Below are 18,070 nucleotides of genomic sequence, written 5' to 3' on the forward strand. Positions count from 1 at the left end.
TTCGCTCAACCCTAGTAGCCAATATTTGCTCTAGGTTCTCATGTGGCATGATATTTTGCAATTTCCCTTTGTAGCGTGGATCCAGTAGGCAGGCCAACCAGTAATCGTCATCGGTCATCATTTTGACAATGCAGGGGTCCTTTTTTAGGATATGCAAGGCATACTCAGCCATGTGGGCCAATGTTCCAGGTGTCAGTTCACTGCTTCTGCTGGGTTGAGGACCACTTTCTTGCAAATCTACATCACAAGTGTCCCGCAAGAAACCTGTACCAGACCTTTCAACGGCACCAGTTTCTATTGCCCCCTGAGAAGCTCCCTCCTCCCATACATATTCATCCCCATCATCCTCCTCCTCATCCTCTTCATCCGCCACCTCGTCCTGGACAGTTCCCTGACCAGACAATGGCTGACTGCCATCAAGGCTTCCCTCCTCCTCGGCTGCAGACGCCTGCTCCTTAATGTGCGTCAAACTTTGCATCAGCAGACTCATAAGTGGGATGCTCATGCTTATGATGGCGTCATCTGCACTTACCAGCCGTGTGCATTCCTCAAAACACTGAAGGACTTGACAGAGGTCTTGTAGCTTCGACCACTGCACACCAGACAACTCCATGTCTGCCATCCAACTGCCTGCCCGTGTATGCGTATCCTCCCACAAATAAATGACAGCATGCCTCTGTTCACACAGCCTCTGAACCATGAGCAGTGTGGAGTTCCACCTTGTTGCAACATCTATAATTAGGCGTTGCTGTGGAAGATTTAGCGATTGCTGATGGTTCAGCATACGGCTGGAGTGTACGGGCAACCGGCGGATGTGCGAACAAAGTTTTCGCACCTTCAGGAGCAGGGCTGGTAACTCCGGATAATTTTTCAGGAAGCACTGCACCACCAGGTTCAAAGTGTGAGCCAAGCAAGGTATGTGTTTAAGTTGTGAAAGGGCTATGGCAGCCATAAAATTTCTTCCGTTATCACTGACTACCTTGCCTGCCTCAAGATGTACACTGCCCAGCCATGACTCACTTTCTTGCTGCAAGAACTCGGCCAGTACTTCCGCGGTGTGTCTGTTGTCACCCAAACACTTCATTTCCAACACAGCCTGCTGACGCTTACCACTAGCTGTTCCATAATGAGACACCTTGTGTGCAACACTGGCCGCTGCGGATGGATTTGCCAGGCGACTGCGCTCTGTGGACGAGCTGTTCCACTGACAGACTGCCTCAGTGCATGGACAATGCGGTCTTTGACATGCTGGTGGAGGGCTGGGATGGCTTTTCTCGCAAAGAAGTGGCGACTGGGTAGGTCATAGCGTGGTACTGCGTAGGCCATCAGGTCTTTGAAAGACTGGCTTTCGACCAACTGGTAGGGCAACATCTCTAACGAGATTAATCTGGCAATGTGGGCGTTCAAACCCTGTGTACGTGGATGAGAGGATGAGTACTTTCTTTTCCTCACGAGAGTCTCTTCTAGGGTGAGCTGGACAGGAGACCTGCAGATGGTGGAACTAGCGGTGGTGGTGGTGGTGGACATGGCGGATTGAGAGACAGTTGGTGATGTTGGCCTACATACAGTGCTTCCTACCAATAATCTTCTGATTCCCTGCCTGCTTTGGCCTTGCGACGATCCCTCCACATTTGCTGCTGGTGGTTTCTGAACTGGTGGGCTTACAGTGAGGGAAGCAATGTAGCGCTGCTGACTACCTTCATTCTGACCAGGTGCACCAATGGTACAGGACGTTTGGTAATTAGTCCAGGCTTGCAAGTGCATGCTGGTTAAATGTCTATGCATGCACGTTGTATTTAAATTTAGAAGCTTCTTCCCTCTGCTAAAGGTCTTTGAGAATTTCTTACAGATCACTTTAGACTGATCATTGGGATCTTTTTCAAAAAAATGCCACACTGCACTCTTCCTACTATGGAATTCCTTTTCAGCCATTGCACGCTGTGCAACTTTCAGCGGTTGGCCACGCTGTCCTAAAACTGTTTTTGTCACACGTTTTGGGCCTGGTATGGGCCTGGCTGATGACAGCTGTTGCGATGTAGATTGGTGTTGCTGCGGATAACCCTCCTCCGCTTGTGAGCTAGTGCCAGCGGCACCCTCTTCCCCCAATGGCTGCCAATCTGGGTCAAAAACTGGGTCATCTATCACCTCCTCCACAATGTCATGTGTACCTTCCTCAGTGTCACCGTGTAAGCTGGTGCTATAGCGTTCGGGACAGGGCACCATAGTCTCATCTGGGTCAGATTCTGGCTCAGGAAACTGCGAGGTCAATGTAGTGATCTGAGTCAATGGAACAGCATCATAATCTAGCTGTGGCTGTGCATCAGTGCACTCCATGTCCGATTTTTCTTGTAATGGGCAGTGTACAATTTCCCTTTCTAACCCTGGCACGGTATGGGTAAAGAGCTCCATGGAGTAACCTGTAGTGTCGCCTGACGCATCCTTCACTTTTGGTTTGGGAGAAGGACACAAGGAAATGTCTTTTTCCGGACCGTAAGCATCCACTGACGACTGGCTGCTCTTAGATTTTGAACTTTGGGAAGAGGAGGCGAAAGAGCTAGAGGCTGAGTCAGCAAGGAAAGACAAAACTTTTTCCTGCTGCTCCGGCTTTAAAAGCTGTTTTCCTACTCCCAGGTAAGGGAGCCTTTGAGGCCTTGTGTAGCCAGACGATGAAGCAGGCTCAACACTTCCAGCCTTAGGTGCTACTGTGCTTTTGCCACTACCACCAGATGCAGCACCACCACCACCATCAGTACTAGCTGGCAACCCCCGCCCATGGCCTCTTCCACCAGACTTCCTCATTTTTTTGGGGGAAACACTGAACCACAACTCTGTCCCAGTGGTATAACACAACACTATGAACGTGGCAGAAAGTGGCTGCCTGATATATGACACACTAGCAGTACTGCAGAATATAAATTGTGTGAGAATTACTATCTCACTTTTGGGGGGAGACACTGAACCACAACTCTGGCCCAGTGGTATAACACAATACTATGAACGTGGCAGAAATTGGCTGTCTGATATGATATGCTAGCAGTACTGCAGAATATAAACTGTGTGAGAATTACTATCTCACTTTTGGGGGGAGACACTGAACCACAACTCTGGCCCAGTGGTATAACACAACACTATGAACGTGGCAGAAAGTGGCTGCCTGATATACGACACACTAGCAGTACAGCAGAATATAAACTGTGTGAGAATTACTATCTCACTTTTGGGGGGAGACACTGAACCACCACAACTCTGTCCCAGTGGTATAACACAACACTAAGAATGTGGCAGAAAGTGGCTGCCTGATATACGACACACTAGCAGAACAGCAGAATATAAACTGTGTGAGAATTACAATCTCACTTTTGGGGGGAGATACTGAACCACAACTCTGGCCCAGTGGTATAACACAATACTATGAACGTGGCAGAAATTGGCTGTCTGATATGATATGCTAGCAGTACTGCAGAATATAAACTGTGTGAGAATTACTATCTCACTTTTGGGGGGAGACACTGAACCACAACTCTGGCCCAGTGGTATAACACAACACTATGAACGTGGCAGAAAGTGGCTGTAATTATTATAAAAAAAAAAAAAATTACTGCAATAACAAGCTTCCTACAATGATCTCAGGACAAGTATGGCAGCAATAAAAAGGACTGCTGAACAAAAAAATTGGTAGACAAATAAACAAGACAGGTAACTTTGCAGAAAGGAGCAACAGGATTTTTGCTTTGAAAAAAGGAGTTGGTTTGCACAGCACCGTGCACACAGCTATGCAGCTGCTGCACTAAAATACGACCTCCACTGTCCCTGCACAAAAAGGTGGTGTGGGACAGTGAAAATCGCTCCAGCACAAGCGGTTTGGGGGTTTATATTTCCTCCCTAACTCTGTCCCTGCTTCTGACTAACTGCAGCAACCTCTCCCTATGCTCAGATCGGCAGAAGTAAGATGGCGGTCGGCGTGCACACCCCTTTATAGCCCCTGTGACGCCGCAGACAGCAAGCCAATCACTGCCATGCCCTTGTCTAAGATGGTGGGGACAGAGACCTATGTCATCACGCTGCCCACACTCTGCGTCCTCCTTCATTGGATGAAAAACGGCGGTAACAGTGTCATACGAAACGCGACTTTGGCGCTCTGATCGCCGACCGCATGGCCGATCCCACACTAGGATCGGTTCGGGTTTCATGAAACCCGACTTTGCCTAAAAGTCGGCGATTTTATGAAAATGACCGATCCGTTTCGCTCAACTCTACTTAATATCATGTCAACGAAGGTTCTCATGCAACAAGCACTTAAAGCATAACCTAACCGTAATTTGTATTTTAATTTCATAAATCAACACACATGATTGTGTACACATGAAAATAAGCAACTTTGTAATGTAACTTATCAAAAAATGTGTTTCCCTGCTAAAATTAATCAGTCCCTATATAATTTCTCAATTCTGAGGTAAAATCTGTATTCAGTGAAGACTTACTTTCCCATTTCTGAGAAAGTAGATGGCAGCTGCTACTGATAATATTCTGCCTAGATAGAAGAGCCAGAAAAAGGGATGATCTCTGTTTCTAGCTCCTACCTCCTCTCATTTAAATTGATTCTCATTAGTGATGAGCGAGTGTACATGATGCTCGGGTAATCTCCGAGTATTTGTTAGTGTTCGGAGATTTAGTTTACATCGTGGTAGCTGAATGATTTACAGCTGTTAGCCAGGCTGAGTACATGTGGGGATTGCCTGGTTGCTAGGGAATTCTCTGCATGTAATCAAGCAGGCTAGTAGCTGTAAATCATTCAGCTGCCGCAATGAAAACTTAATCTCCGAGCAGTCATAAATACTCGGAGACCACCGGAGTGTGCTCGGGAAAACCTGAGCAACGAGTACACTTGCTCATCACTAATTCTCATCAGTAGCAGCTGTCATCTCCTGTCTCAGTAATGTAACAATCGGTCTTTGCTGAATACAGATTTTTCTTATTATTATTTATTTATATAGCACCATTAATTCTATGGTGCTGTACATGAGGAAGGGGTTACGTACATAGCTATAGATATCATTTACAGTAAACAAATTTACAATGACAGACTGGTACAGAGGGGAGAGGACCCTGTCCTTGCGGACTTACATTCTATGGGATAATGGGGAAGAGACAGAAGGTCAGGGGTGCGGCAGCTCTGGTGGTGGTGAGACGGCAGCTCTGGTGTTGGTGAGGTGGCAGCTCTGGTGGTGGTCACGCAGCAGGTCGGGTGGCGGTGAGGCAGCAGCTCGGGTGGTGGTGGCGAGGCGGCAGCTCAGGTGGTGGTGAAGCGGAAGAATGGTTATTACAGGCTGTAGGCTTTCCTGAAGAAATGGGTTTTCAGGTTCAGTCTGAAGGATCCGAGGGTGGTGGATAATCGGACGTGTTGAGGCAGGGAATTCCAGAGGATGGGGGATATTCGGTAGAAATCTCATGTGAGGAACAAATAAGTGTGGAGGAGAGTAAAAGGTCTTGGGAGGATCGAAGTTTATGTGAGGGAAGATATTGGGAGATTAGTTCAGAGATATAGGGAGGGGACAGGTTGTGGATGGCTTTGTAGATCAGTGTTAGTAGTTTGAACTGGATTCGTTGGGGAATTGAGAACCAGTGGAGGGATTTGCAGAGGGGAGAAACAGGGGAGTAGAAAGGAGAGAGGTGGATTAGCCGGGCAGCAGAGTTGAGGGCAGACTGGAGCGGTGCAAGAGAGTTAGCGGGGAGGCCACAGAGGAGAGTGTTGCAGTAATCGAGGTGGGAGATGATGAGGGCATGCACAAGAGTTTTAGTAGATTGTGGGCTGAAGAAGGGACAGATTCTGGCAATATTTTTGAGTTGGAGGCGACAGGAGGTGGCAAGAGTTTGGACGTGCGGTTTGAAGGACAGGGCAGTGTCGAGAGTTACCTCAAGGCAGCAGATTTCAGGTGTGGGAGAGAGCGTGGTGCCATTTACCATAAAAGATCAGGTAGGGGGGATATGCGAGATGGGGAAAGATGATGAGTTTGGTTTTGTCTACATTGAGTTTTAGGAAGCGAGAGGTGAAGAAGGAGGATATGGCTGATAGACACTCCAGGATTCTGGACAGCAGAGAGGTGACATCTGGGCCAGAGAGGAAGATCTGAGTGTCGTCCGCATACAGGTGGTACTGGAAGCCATGGGACTTTGAGTTGTCCTAGGCCAAGGGTATAGATGGAAAAAAGTAGGGGCCCTAGGACAGAGCCTTGAGGGACTCCAACAGAAAGAGTGTGAAATGAGGATGTAGTGTGGGAAACGCTAAATGTGCGGTCAGAAAGGTATAAGGCAATCCTGGACAGGGCAAGGCATTTGATGCCAAGGGAAAAAAGAATCTGTAGCAGCAGGCAGTGGTCGACTGTGTCAAAGGCAGAGGACAGGTCGAGATGGAAGAGGAAGATGGAGAACTGTCTGTTAGCTTTGGCTGTGAGTAAGTCATTAGTAATTTTGGTCAGGGCAGTTTCGGTGGAGTGGTGCGGGCGGAAGCCAGATTGGAGGCTGTCAAGGAGAGAGATGAGAGGTGGGAGGAAAGTTGAGCATGGATATGCTGCTCAAGAATTTTTACCTCAGAATTGAGAATTTTGATAATGAATGATTTTGGCAGAGAAGGAAGCAGATTTACCTGATAAGATGTGAAGCAAAGTTTATTATGTTCATGTGCACTATTGGTTTATGAAATAAAAATTTAAATGATAGTTATTCTTTAAATTTTAACATATTGTAAGAAATGTACCAGCAGCTGAACTAAGTGACTCTTGGCAGTACTAGCTAGAGCTTCATCTACTGCCTTAAAAGAGAAATCCTTAAAAATGGATGTAAAACAAACTCTATATTATTTGAAGATTTTTTAAATGTAAAAAAAAGTAATTGTTCGTGGAATTATTGACTGTTAAGGAATAATTATTCCAGTAAATCTGAACAGAAAACAGATGATTTCATGATGTGCATTATAAAATGTTTTTTCTCTAGATAATGACAAGCAGTGGGCTGAGATTTCTACCTATTTACAGAAAACATAGCATTGTATTCTAGAGTTCAAAAAAACAGATTTCAACTTATATTCTCTTGATGAAAATGTTATTTTTATAAGATTATCTGAAAAAAGAAGTTGTCAAGTAGCATTTAAAATTTTTATTAATAATAAAACATTTGACAGAAAAATTGACCCTTATCAGTTTCTCATTTCACTATCAAGATCAACCATGATCCCTGTTGTTGATCTACTGGATCAAACAATCAGAGAAGAAGTTTACAATTTTACCTATGTATTTTTGTTATTTTCTTCTGAAAAAGCATCTGAGACTTTTTGGAAACCATCATCGGTTACCACTGTGACCAGCTCTTAATGTAGACTATAACACAAATTAGTAGTTATAATGTTAAAGAAGGCCTATCACCTCTGAAAGTTCTCATGCAGCGGTGCTGTAATTGATTTCACCGAGGTTCAGCTGAGCTCACTGCGGGATCTCAGGACTAGACACTGATAGAAACTATTACGCTAGTCTCTGAAGCTGCACTCACTGCAGTTCATTCTTCTGTGGTTTTCACCCTGGCACCGTTCTGGTTAAAAAAACAATTATTGCCAACAAGGAGTACGATGTGGAACAGTATATTGGACATGTGAGGGATATGGTTGTTTATTATTTTCTGTTTTTTTTACAGGGGACCAGGTTTTCAATGGAATGGGCGTAAGTTGAGTATAAATATGTTTGTTATATTTAAATAAATTTGTAAAACAGTGTGGCTGGCATCAAAAATGGGGGGCACCATATGCAATTTTTTATCATTGTTTATTTAAATAATTAAAAACAATTGGCATGGTGATGCCCTATATTCTTTATACCCAGCCATGATAAAGCTTACAACAGAGGGTTGTAGTCTGTAGCTGTCAGTCTATGTTATACAGGCCTCATCCACAACCAATAAAATGTTTTTCTGTTACTAATGTTATACAGTAGGGTAGATCTTATTTTGAAATTGTTTGGAGCATCTAGTCTATGTTATACAGGCCTCATTCACAGCCAAAAAAAAATTATTCTGCTACTAACATCATATAGTAGGGTGGATCTCACTTTGAAATTGTTTGGAGAGTTTAGTCTGTTATGCAGACCTCATTCACAGCCCCCCAAATGTCTTCTGTTAGTAACGTCATATAGTAGGGGAGATCTCATTTTTAAATTGTTTGGAACATATCTTCTTTGTGATACATGTCTAATCCACACTGAAACAATTATTTTTTTTGTGACTAAATCGATCCAGCATGCCATATTTCACCTTGCCATTTGGGTGCCGCTGAAATTGTGCAGAGCTGGTTCAGAGTCCAAAATCTATTTTTTTGTTGCCAATATTGTGCTCCTATCACACTATCTTAGCAGCATGACTGGGGAAAAAGCAAAGTCATGGTGGAAGAGGGCTTGATGTTCAAGGTGTACGTGTTAATGTTTGCGAAAGCATTAGTGAACCAATAACATCACGTCCTATATATTGATAAGTGAATTTGTTCGGAAATCAATCGCCAAACATGAATTCGGCACATATATGGCACATTCAGATTAGTGATTGGAAACATGAGCAAAATTTTATAAAATCAGAAATAATCAGTAACATTTCGTAAAAGTGTGGGAAAATATTTGTGCTGCCACAAAAGTATTTTCAGCACTTTGGCAGCGATAATGATGGTGGAGCATTTGTCATGTGTCTGATGAGGGGAGGGGGTTTGCAGACCTCAGAGGTGTGACGTTCTTGTAAACAGTCATTTTTTTTCCATTACTTTATGTGTGCACATTGCGGCTAGCTAATCAGGGCGCAGGAAACACCAACAATGTCCTCACTCAACTGCTTGTGTCATTGGCTGCTGAAATCACATGTCCCTCTCCATTTAAAGAGTGAACATCTTGTTTTAGTGCCATTTTGACACTGTAACAGCGCAGAGAGGCTGCTCCTGACATTGGCAAAGTTTTCAGCAAGATTTTATCTAGTTAGCTAGGCGGTTGTATATCAGTCAGATCGTGTAGCTAGCTAGTGTCCAGTGTGGCTGTTAAATTTACCTTCCAGCATTTTTTTTTGCCATTACTGAGGTCAACAGACAAAGCCAGCTGGGCACATGTCATAGAAGTGTGTTGTGCAATGCTTCTATTGTGCTTCATTTGCGAGTATAGTGTTCTAAATCCTATTTTTTTACTAGCTAGATGTGAAACAGCATGCTATATCCCACCTTGTCAGTTAGTGCTGTGGTAACATTGTTCTGTGATGTGAGCTGTTATGCATGAAGAAATATTTTTTGGAGACAGTTGGTAGCGTGACTCACAATGCCATATCTCACCTTGTTATTTGGAGGAGGTAAAATTAAACAGTGTGCATAGTTATATTTTTTCTGTTGCAAAACATGATACAGCCCGCCGCATCCCACGTTGTCATTTTGTTGATGTGATATGAAGCTGTCTACAGACCTAATGCATATTCATGGTTTTTCTTTTTTTTTCAGTTGCAAAATGTGATACAGCCTGCCGTATCGAACGTTGTAATTTTATGGCAGTGACATGAAGCTGTCTGCAGACCTAATACACATTCATGGTTTTTCTTTTTTTTTGGCTGCAAAATGTGATACAGCCTGCCGTATTGAACATGGTAATTTTATGCAGTGACATGAAGCTGTCTGCAGACCTAACGCACATTATAAAACAAAAATTATATATTTTTTTGTTACTAAATGTGATATAGCCCGCTTTATCCCACGTTGTAACTTTGTGGCAGTGATATGAAGATGCCTGCAGACCCAACAAACCTTAAAAAAACAAAATTATAATTTTTTGCTCTTGCAAAACAGGATACAGCCCACCGTATCCCACATTGTCATTTTGTGGCAGTGATATGAAGGTGTCTACAAACCTAACGCACAATAATTTTTTTTCTGTTGCTAAACGTGATACAGCTCGCTATATCCAACCTTTTCATTTAGTGGCATTGAAATTGTTCTGTGTGCAGAGCTGTTGCTCATTAAAATTAATTTATTTTATTTTTTTTACAAACGTGATACAGATCTTAGTTTGACATTTTTTTGAGCCTATCTTCTAGATTATGTTCATCTTTTGCATCCAATTTCTCTCATGCATCGTTTATGCCTCTCTTGAAATGCTCATCTGTTACACATATCTTCTGATGAGCATCAAACGCTCTCTGGTTATTGGTGTTGAGTAAACGAGTCATCTTTGCAGGCTGGATCCTGGGTCTCATACCTACCATAGCAGCCCTGTTATTGATCCTGTTGTACGATCCCATTCCCGCACACGTTGGTCATATTTCTCCAGCAAACCTGCACCTTACCAGCAGCAACTGTAGGAAAGAGGGCATTTCAAGGCCATGGGCAATCTTCTAGATTATACAAGCCTCATCCACACTAAAAATATATTTTTTATATATTGCTAACGTGATACAGAAGGGGAGATCTTAGTTTGAAATAGTGTTGAGCATCTAGTCTGTTACACAGGCCTCATCGACAGGCCTCAAAAAATATTTCTGTTACTAATGTAGAACAGTAGAGGACATCTCACTTTGAAATTGTTTGGAACATGTAGTCAATGTTATACAGGCCTCATTGACAGGCTCAAAAAATGCTTCTGTTACTAACGTAATACAGTAGGGAACATCTCATGTGGAAACTGTTTGGAACATGTAGTCAATGTTATACAGGCCTTATCCACACAAAAAATAAAAACAAATCTGTTACTAATGTCATACAGTACGGGACATCTCACTTTAAAAATTTTTGCAGCAGATCTTCTTTGTCATACAGGCCTCATCTACACTGACACAATTCTTTCTTCTGTGAGTAGCGTGATTCATCACTCCATATTTCACATTCTAATTTTGTGCCACTAAAATTCAACTGTGTGCAGAGGTTGTGCAGAGTAAAAAAAAATGTAATTTTTAGATGCTAATAGTGTTGAGCGATACCTTCCAATATCAGAAAGTATCGGTATCGGAAAGTATCGGCCGATACCGTCAAAGTATCGGATCTAATCCGATACCCGATCCCAATGCAAGTCAATGGGACGAAAATATCAGAATTAAAATAAACCCTTTCTTTCCTTGTAGGTTCATTCTACATGAAGGAAACAACTAAGAATAATGTAGGATGTATTGGGGGAGGTGGCGGAGACATTAAAGGCACAGAGGTTTAGCCCAATCAAATAGAATAGCAGGATTTTGTTTTGTTTTTTATGACGTTCGGCATTAGAAAGATTTTGACTATGTTAATTTTTTCTTTATTTTGTCAGATATTGATGTTTCACTACTTCCACACCCTTCACCTTCTTTTTTACTTCTCCCACACTTTATTCTTCATTATCCTCATCATCAGCTTCTTTGACATCAACTTCTTCACCTTATTCATCTTCTTCTTCATCTTCTACCTATTATTTTTTTTGTTACATTGTTCATATTCTTTTTATTTTACTATTATCTTCTTCATATTCAACTTCTTCATCATATTCTTATTTGTGACAGGCATTCCCGTAGTTGTTATCTATAAAAGTTTGAAGATTACACCTTCCGTTCTGCCTGTCACAAAAGAGTTAGATTTGTCCGCGTTCAGTTTGGCCTGCAGCATCAGGCTTTATCCAGGGGCACCACGAGGAGGAACGGACTCACCCCCATACACTGCTTAGTCTTCTTCTGCTTATAATTTAGATAATATATTTTGCTCTGATATTTAGTCTTATGCTTAATGTTCTTCTGCTCTTTGTTCTGCAGCCTCTTGTTCTTCTGCTTCTTGGTCTTCCAGGTCGTCGTCGTCTCCATGGTCGTCGTCTCCGGGGTCGTCGTCATCGGGGTGGTCATCAGGGTCATCGTCTCCAGGGTCGTCATCATCTCAGCGGTTGTCGTCTCTGGTGTCGTCGTCATCTTAGGGGTGGTCTTCCGGGTCGTCGTCTTTAGGGTCTTGAACTTGGAAATGTAGCAGAAGGTACAAGAAGGCTGAGAAAATGCCGAGAAACAGCTGATGGAACTGGAACTCGGATGGCTACCCGAAGGTCCAAGAGCCAATGGAACTACCGAGGACCAGCTGACGTTACTGGAACCCGGTTCCTAAGCAGGAGGTACCCGTGCCTGAAAGCACTACCAAGGACCACCTGACGTTGGTGGAACTCGGATACCCAGAGGGAGGCACCTAAGCCAAAGGCTCTGCCCGGAACCAGCTGATGGTACTGGAACCAGGATGGGGAGCAGAAGGTACAAGAGCAAAAGACACTGCCGAGAACCAGCTGATGGTACTGGAACCCGGATGGGTAGCCGAAGGTCCAAGAGCCAATGGAACTACCGAGGACCAGCTGACATTACTGGAACCCGGTTACTAAGCAGGAGGTACCCGTGCCTGAAAGCACTACCAAGGACCACCTGACGTTGGTGGAACTCGGATACCCAGAGGGAGGCACCTAAGCCAAAGGCTCTGCCCGAAACCAGCTGACGGTACTGGAACCAGGATGGGGAACAGAAGGTACAAGAGCAAAAGACACTGCCAAGAACCAGCTGACGGTACTGGAACCCGGATGGGTAGCCGAAGGTCCAAAAGCCAATGGAACTACCGAGGACCAGCTGACGTTACTGGAACCTGGTTACTAAGCAGGAGGTACCCGTGCTTGAAAGCACTACCAAGGACCACCTGACGTTGGTGGAACTCGGATACCCAGAAGGAGGCACCTAAGCCAAAGGCTCTGCCCGGAACCAGCTGACGGTGCTAGAACCAGGATGGGGACCTATTCAAGCTTGTCTTCCTAGAGCCCCAACTAGCGGTGTTGGAGCAAAGGGTCAGCAGGGGGAGCAGAGTGTAGGCCGAAGCCTGCACTGGAGGCATTTGTAGGTCTGTTGTGTCTGCATGGCGTTTGCAGGACACATTGCCGGCTACACAGCATTTGAACAGCTGGCGGTGCTGAACCCCACTGACAGAGTGGCGGGTGTTTTGCTCTGTGCAGCCAGCACTTCCGGGCACCAACTGGCGGTGTTAGAGCCCAGGCTCTGTGGGAGGAGCAGAGTGTAGGCCGAAGCCTAATTGAACCAATTTTAAAGGTAACCTTTAACCCCCCCTCAGGTGTTACAAACTAGAAGAGCCACACCTTGGGCAGCAGTAATGCTGCCCAAGTCAAAGGTTGGTCTTTTAATTTTGTTCCTTGCACACGCTGAGTGAAAAACGTACCACATTTAGGCTCTTATACAGTCAAAACTGTCTTGGAGGAGGGAGTTCCCTTCTTAATGAGACGCAGCACAGCTGGCAAAAATACCACCTAGGTGCTTTGCGCGGCCTCCTGAGCATCGCATTTTGCTGTACAGGAGTCTGCGCTGTTGCGTTATCCCTTGGCCATGCGCTGCCCGTCTTCTGACATCATTTCATGTCGGCTGGTGCGGTTCGCGATGCCCATGAATCCCAGCCCAGCAGTGCCTTTACAGTGTTTCACACTGCGGGGCTGGGATTCATGGCCTTGCGCAGTACATATGTTCGCCTCTCGCTCGTGTCCTTACACCTGCTACAGACTGTGCGGCATCAGCTGATCCCTTATCGCATGCCATGGCCATGATGCTGTACAGTCTGAAGAAGGCGGAAGGAGATGAGTGACAACAGGCGAAGATATGCACTGCTCATGCCCGTCAATCACACCCTCGCAGTCAAAATAAATAAGACACCGAGGGGCGTTGTGTCGGGCAGGGCGGCCGCAGAGGCGCAGCCAGCCAAACAATGATGCCAGAAGACGGGCAGCGCTACCAAGGGGGTTGCAGCGTGTCATTACAAAGGAAAGTCACACCTGAGGGACGTTTTAACGGTCTCAGGGGACACATTGTAGACGTGTTCCGTTCCACGTGTGCAAGGAGAATAAGTTTCTGAGCCACCTTGCACACATGCAGCATTACTGCTGTACAAGGTGGCTGTAAAACACACAAACACCTGGGGGAGGGGGGACAGGTTCCCTTCAATTTCAGTTCTTGTGTCTACGTGGCTTTTGCAGGACACGATGCCGTTACACAGCAGGGGAACAGCTGGCGGTGCTGAACCCCACTGACCCATTGGCTGGTGTTTTTCTCTGTGCAGATAGCAGTACCGGGCGCCAACTGGCCGTGTTAGAGACCAGAGTCAGCAGGAGGAGAGGGAGCAGAGTGTAGGCCGAAGCCTGCACTGGCGGCAGCTTTGTGTCTGCGTGGCTGTTGCAGGACACGTTGCCGGCTACACAGCAGGGGAACAGCTGGCGGTGCTGAACCCCACTGACACATTGGCTGGTGTTTTTCTCTGTGCAGATAGCAGTACCGGGCGCCAACTGGCGGTGTTAGAGACCAGAGTCAGCAGGAGGAGAGGGAGCAGAGTGTAGGCCGAAGCCTGCACTGGCGGCAGCTTTGTGTCTGCGTGGCTGTTGCAGGACACGTTGCCGGCTACACAGCAGGGGAACAGCTGGCGGTGCTGAACCCCACTGACACATTGGCGAGGTGTTTTTCTCTGTGCAGCCAGCACTTCGGGGCACCAACTGGCGGTGTTAGAGCCCAGGCTCTGCAGGGGGAGCAGAGTGTAGGCCGAAGCCTAATTGAACCAATTTTAAAGGTAACCTTTAACCCCCCTAAGGTGTTACACACTAGAAGAGCCACGCCTTATGCAGCAGTAGTGCTGCACAAGTGAAAGGTTGCTCTTTTAATTTTGTTCCTTGCACAAGCTGAATGAAACACGTACAACATTTTGGCCCCTATACAGTCAATCTGTCTTGGAGGCGGGAGTTCCCTTCGTAATGAGACGCAGCACAGCTGGCAAAAATACCACCTTGGTGCTTGGCGCGGCCTCCTGAGCATCGCATTTTGCTGTACAGGAGTCTGCGTTGTTGCGTTATCCCTTGGCCATGCGCTGCCCGTCTTCTGACATCATTTCATGTCGACCGGTGCGGTTCGCGATGCCCATGAATCCCAGCCCAGCAGTGCCTTTACAGTGTTTCACACTGCGGGGCTGGGATTCATGGCCTTGCGCAGTACATATGTTCGACTCTCGCTCGGGTCCTTACACCTGCTTCAGACTGTGCGGCGCCAGCTGATCCCTTATGGCATGCCACGGCCATGAGGCCGCACAGTGTGAAGAAGGCGGAAGGAGATAAGTGCCAGGCGAAGATAGGCACTGCTCATGCCCATCAATCACACCCTCGCAGTCTAAAGAAATTAGACACCGAGGGGCGTTGTGTCGGGCAGGGCTGCCGCAGAGGCGCAGCCAGCCAAACAATGATGTGAGAAGACAGGCAGCGCTACCAACGGGGTTGCTGCGTGTCATTACAAAGGAAAGTCACACCTGAGGGACGTTTTAATGGTCTCAGGGGACACATTGTAGACGTGTTCCATTCCACGTGTGCAAGGAGAATAAGTTTCTGAGCCACCTTGCACACATGCAGCATTACTGCTGTACAAGGTGGCTGTAAAACACACAAACACCTGGGGGAGGGGGGACAGGTTCCCTTCAATTTCAGTTCTTGTGTCTGCGTGGCTTTTGCAGGACACGATGCCGGCTACACAGCAGGGGAACAGCTAGATAGGAGGGATTGCCACACACACAGCTGGGGAACAGCTGACGTTACTGAACCCCAATAACACGGCAGCAAGTGTTGACTGTGCGGACAGCACTTCCAGGCACCAACTAGCAGTGTTGGAGCCCAGGGACAGCAGGAGGAGCAGAGGAACACAGTGTTGGCCGAAGCCTGATTGGAGAAAGTCGAAAGGGAACCTTTAACCCCCCCCCCCAAGGCGTTTGTAGCTGAAAGAGCCAGCTTGTGCAGCACAAAGGATGCAAAAGGAAAAGATGGCTCTTTTCATTATGCTCCTTGCAAACACAGAACTAAACACTTATAAAATGTGTCCCCTGATACCGTGAGACCGTCCCGGAGGTGGGACTTTCCTTCGTAATGTGACGCAGCACAGCCGTCATTCCTACCCCCTTGGCGCAGTGCCCCGGCTCCTCAGCATTGTTTAATTCTGTCCCGGAGCCTGCGCTGTTATGTTATCCCTTGGCCAGGCACACTTAGCGCTGCCCATCTTCTGACATCATTTGGTGTCAGTCTGGCTGCACCTGTGTGTCCGCGCTGGCCGAGATCCCGCCTCGCAGTGTCATCTAATGTAATCCCACCACGGGCCTGGGATCCATGGCCATGCGCAGTGCATATCCTCGCCTCTCACTCCCCTCCCTACGGCTTCTTCAGACTGTGCGGTGTCACGGCCGTGGCATGCTATTGGGGATCAGCTGACGGCGCACAGTCTGAAGAAGGCGAAGGGAGATGAGTGAGAGGCGGAGGTGAAGATATGCACTGCGCATGCCCATGGATCCCAGGCCCGCAGTGTGATTAAATCAGAAGACACAGCGAGGCGGGATCTCGGCCAGCGCGGCCGCACAGGCGCAGTCTGCATGACACCAAATGATGTCAGAAGAGGGGCAGCGCTAAGTGTGCCTAGCCAAGGGATAACATAACAGTGCAGGCTCCGAGACAGAATCAAACAACGCTGAGGAGCCGGCGCACGGCGCCGGGGGGGGGGGTAAGAATGACGGCTGTGCTGTGTCACATTACGAAGGAAAGTCCCACCTCCGGGACGGTTTTACGGTATCAGCGGACACACTTTATAAGTGTTAAGTTCTGCGTGTGCAAGGAGCTAAACAAAAATAGCTACCTTTTCCTTGTGCAGCATTACTGCTGCACAAGGTGGCTCTTTCAGTAACAAACACCTTGGGGGGGGGACAGGTTCCCTTACATTTCAGTTGTTGTGTCAGCGTGGCGGTCGCAGGACACATTGCCGGCTACACAGCTGGGGATCAGCTGACGTTACTGACAACCAATAACACTGGGTCGTATGTTTTGACTGTGCAGACGGCACTTCTGAGCCTCAACTGGCAGTGTTGGAGCCCAGGAATTAAAGTTCAGGTGGTAGAAAGATGAACACAACTGGAGACCTGGATACTGTAGACAGTCACCTAATTATTTAATCAGGAAGAGGAGTGGCAAAGTCCTGCGAGATCCATGCCTGGTTCATTTTCAGGAAAGTAAGCCGGTCAATGTTATCGGAGGATAGTCGCATGCGACGGTCAGTTAGTACACCACCTGCAGCACTAAAGACGTGTTCCGATAGTACACTAGCCGCAGGGCAAGCCAGCACCTCCAATGCATACTGGCTTAGCTCTGGCCATGTATCCTGCTTTGAGACCCAAAACTTGAAAGGGGAAGAGCCGTCTGGGAGTACAGCAAGAGGGCAAGACATGTAGTCTGTCACCATCTGACGGAACCGTTGCCTCCTGCTGACTGGAGCCATCTGTGATGGTGTAGACTTTTGTGGCGGGCACACAAAACTGTGCCACAGTTGGGCCATACTGGTCTTGCCTTAAGCAGAGGTACTGCTTCTGCTCCCTCTTTGTGCAGAGCCTCCTCCACTGCCTGGATGCACTGAGCTGCTTTGTAATGCACTAGCAGCACTTCTCTCAGTTGGAATGGAGAAGATGATGGAATTCACCAGTGTCTCTTGGTACTCCCGCATTTTTCGCTCCCGGTTCAACGGTGTGATGAGGCTTTCTACGTTGTCCCGGTAGCGAGGATTGAGGAGGGTGAACACCCAATAATCAGACATGTTGAGAATGTGGGCGATGCGGCGGTCGTTTCTCAGGCACTGCAGCATGTAATCCACCATGTGCTGCAGACTGCCAACTGGCCAAGAAACGCTGTCCCCTGCTTGAGGCGTGATCTCTGCCCGCTCGTCATCACCCCACCCTCGCTGTACACACTGACTACTGGACAATTGTGTAACTCCCTCCTCTGGACGGATGTCTTCCTCCTCCATTGACTCCTCCTCATCCTCCTCACAAAGTGTCCCCTGCCTACGTGTTTGTGAGGAACCACGTGGCGCTGACTGTCCAGAAGATGATGGAAATGGTGAATCCTCATCCTCCACCTCTTCCACAACATCATCCCTTAGCGCTTGCAGTGATTTTTCAAGCAGGCAGATAAGGGGGACAGTCATGCTGACTAGTGCATCATCTGCACTCGCCATCCGCGTGGAATAA

The sequence above is a fragment of the Ranitomeya variabilis genome, chromosome 6 (genome assembly GCF_051348905.1).
Source record: "Ranitomeya variabilis isolate aRanVar5 chromosome 6, aRanVar5.hap1, whole genome shotgun sequence".
Classification (NCBI taxonomy): domain Eukaryota; kingdom Metazoa; phylum Chordata; class Amphibia; order Anura; family Dendrobatidae; genus Ranitomeya; species Ranitomeya variabilis.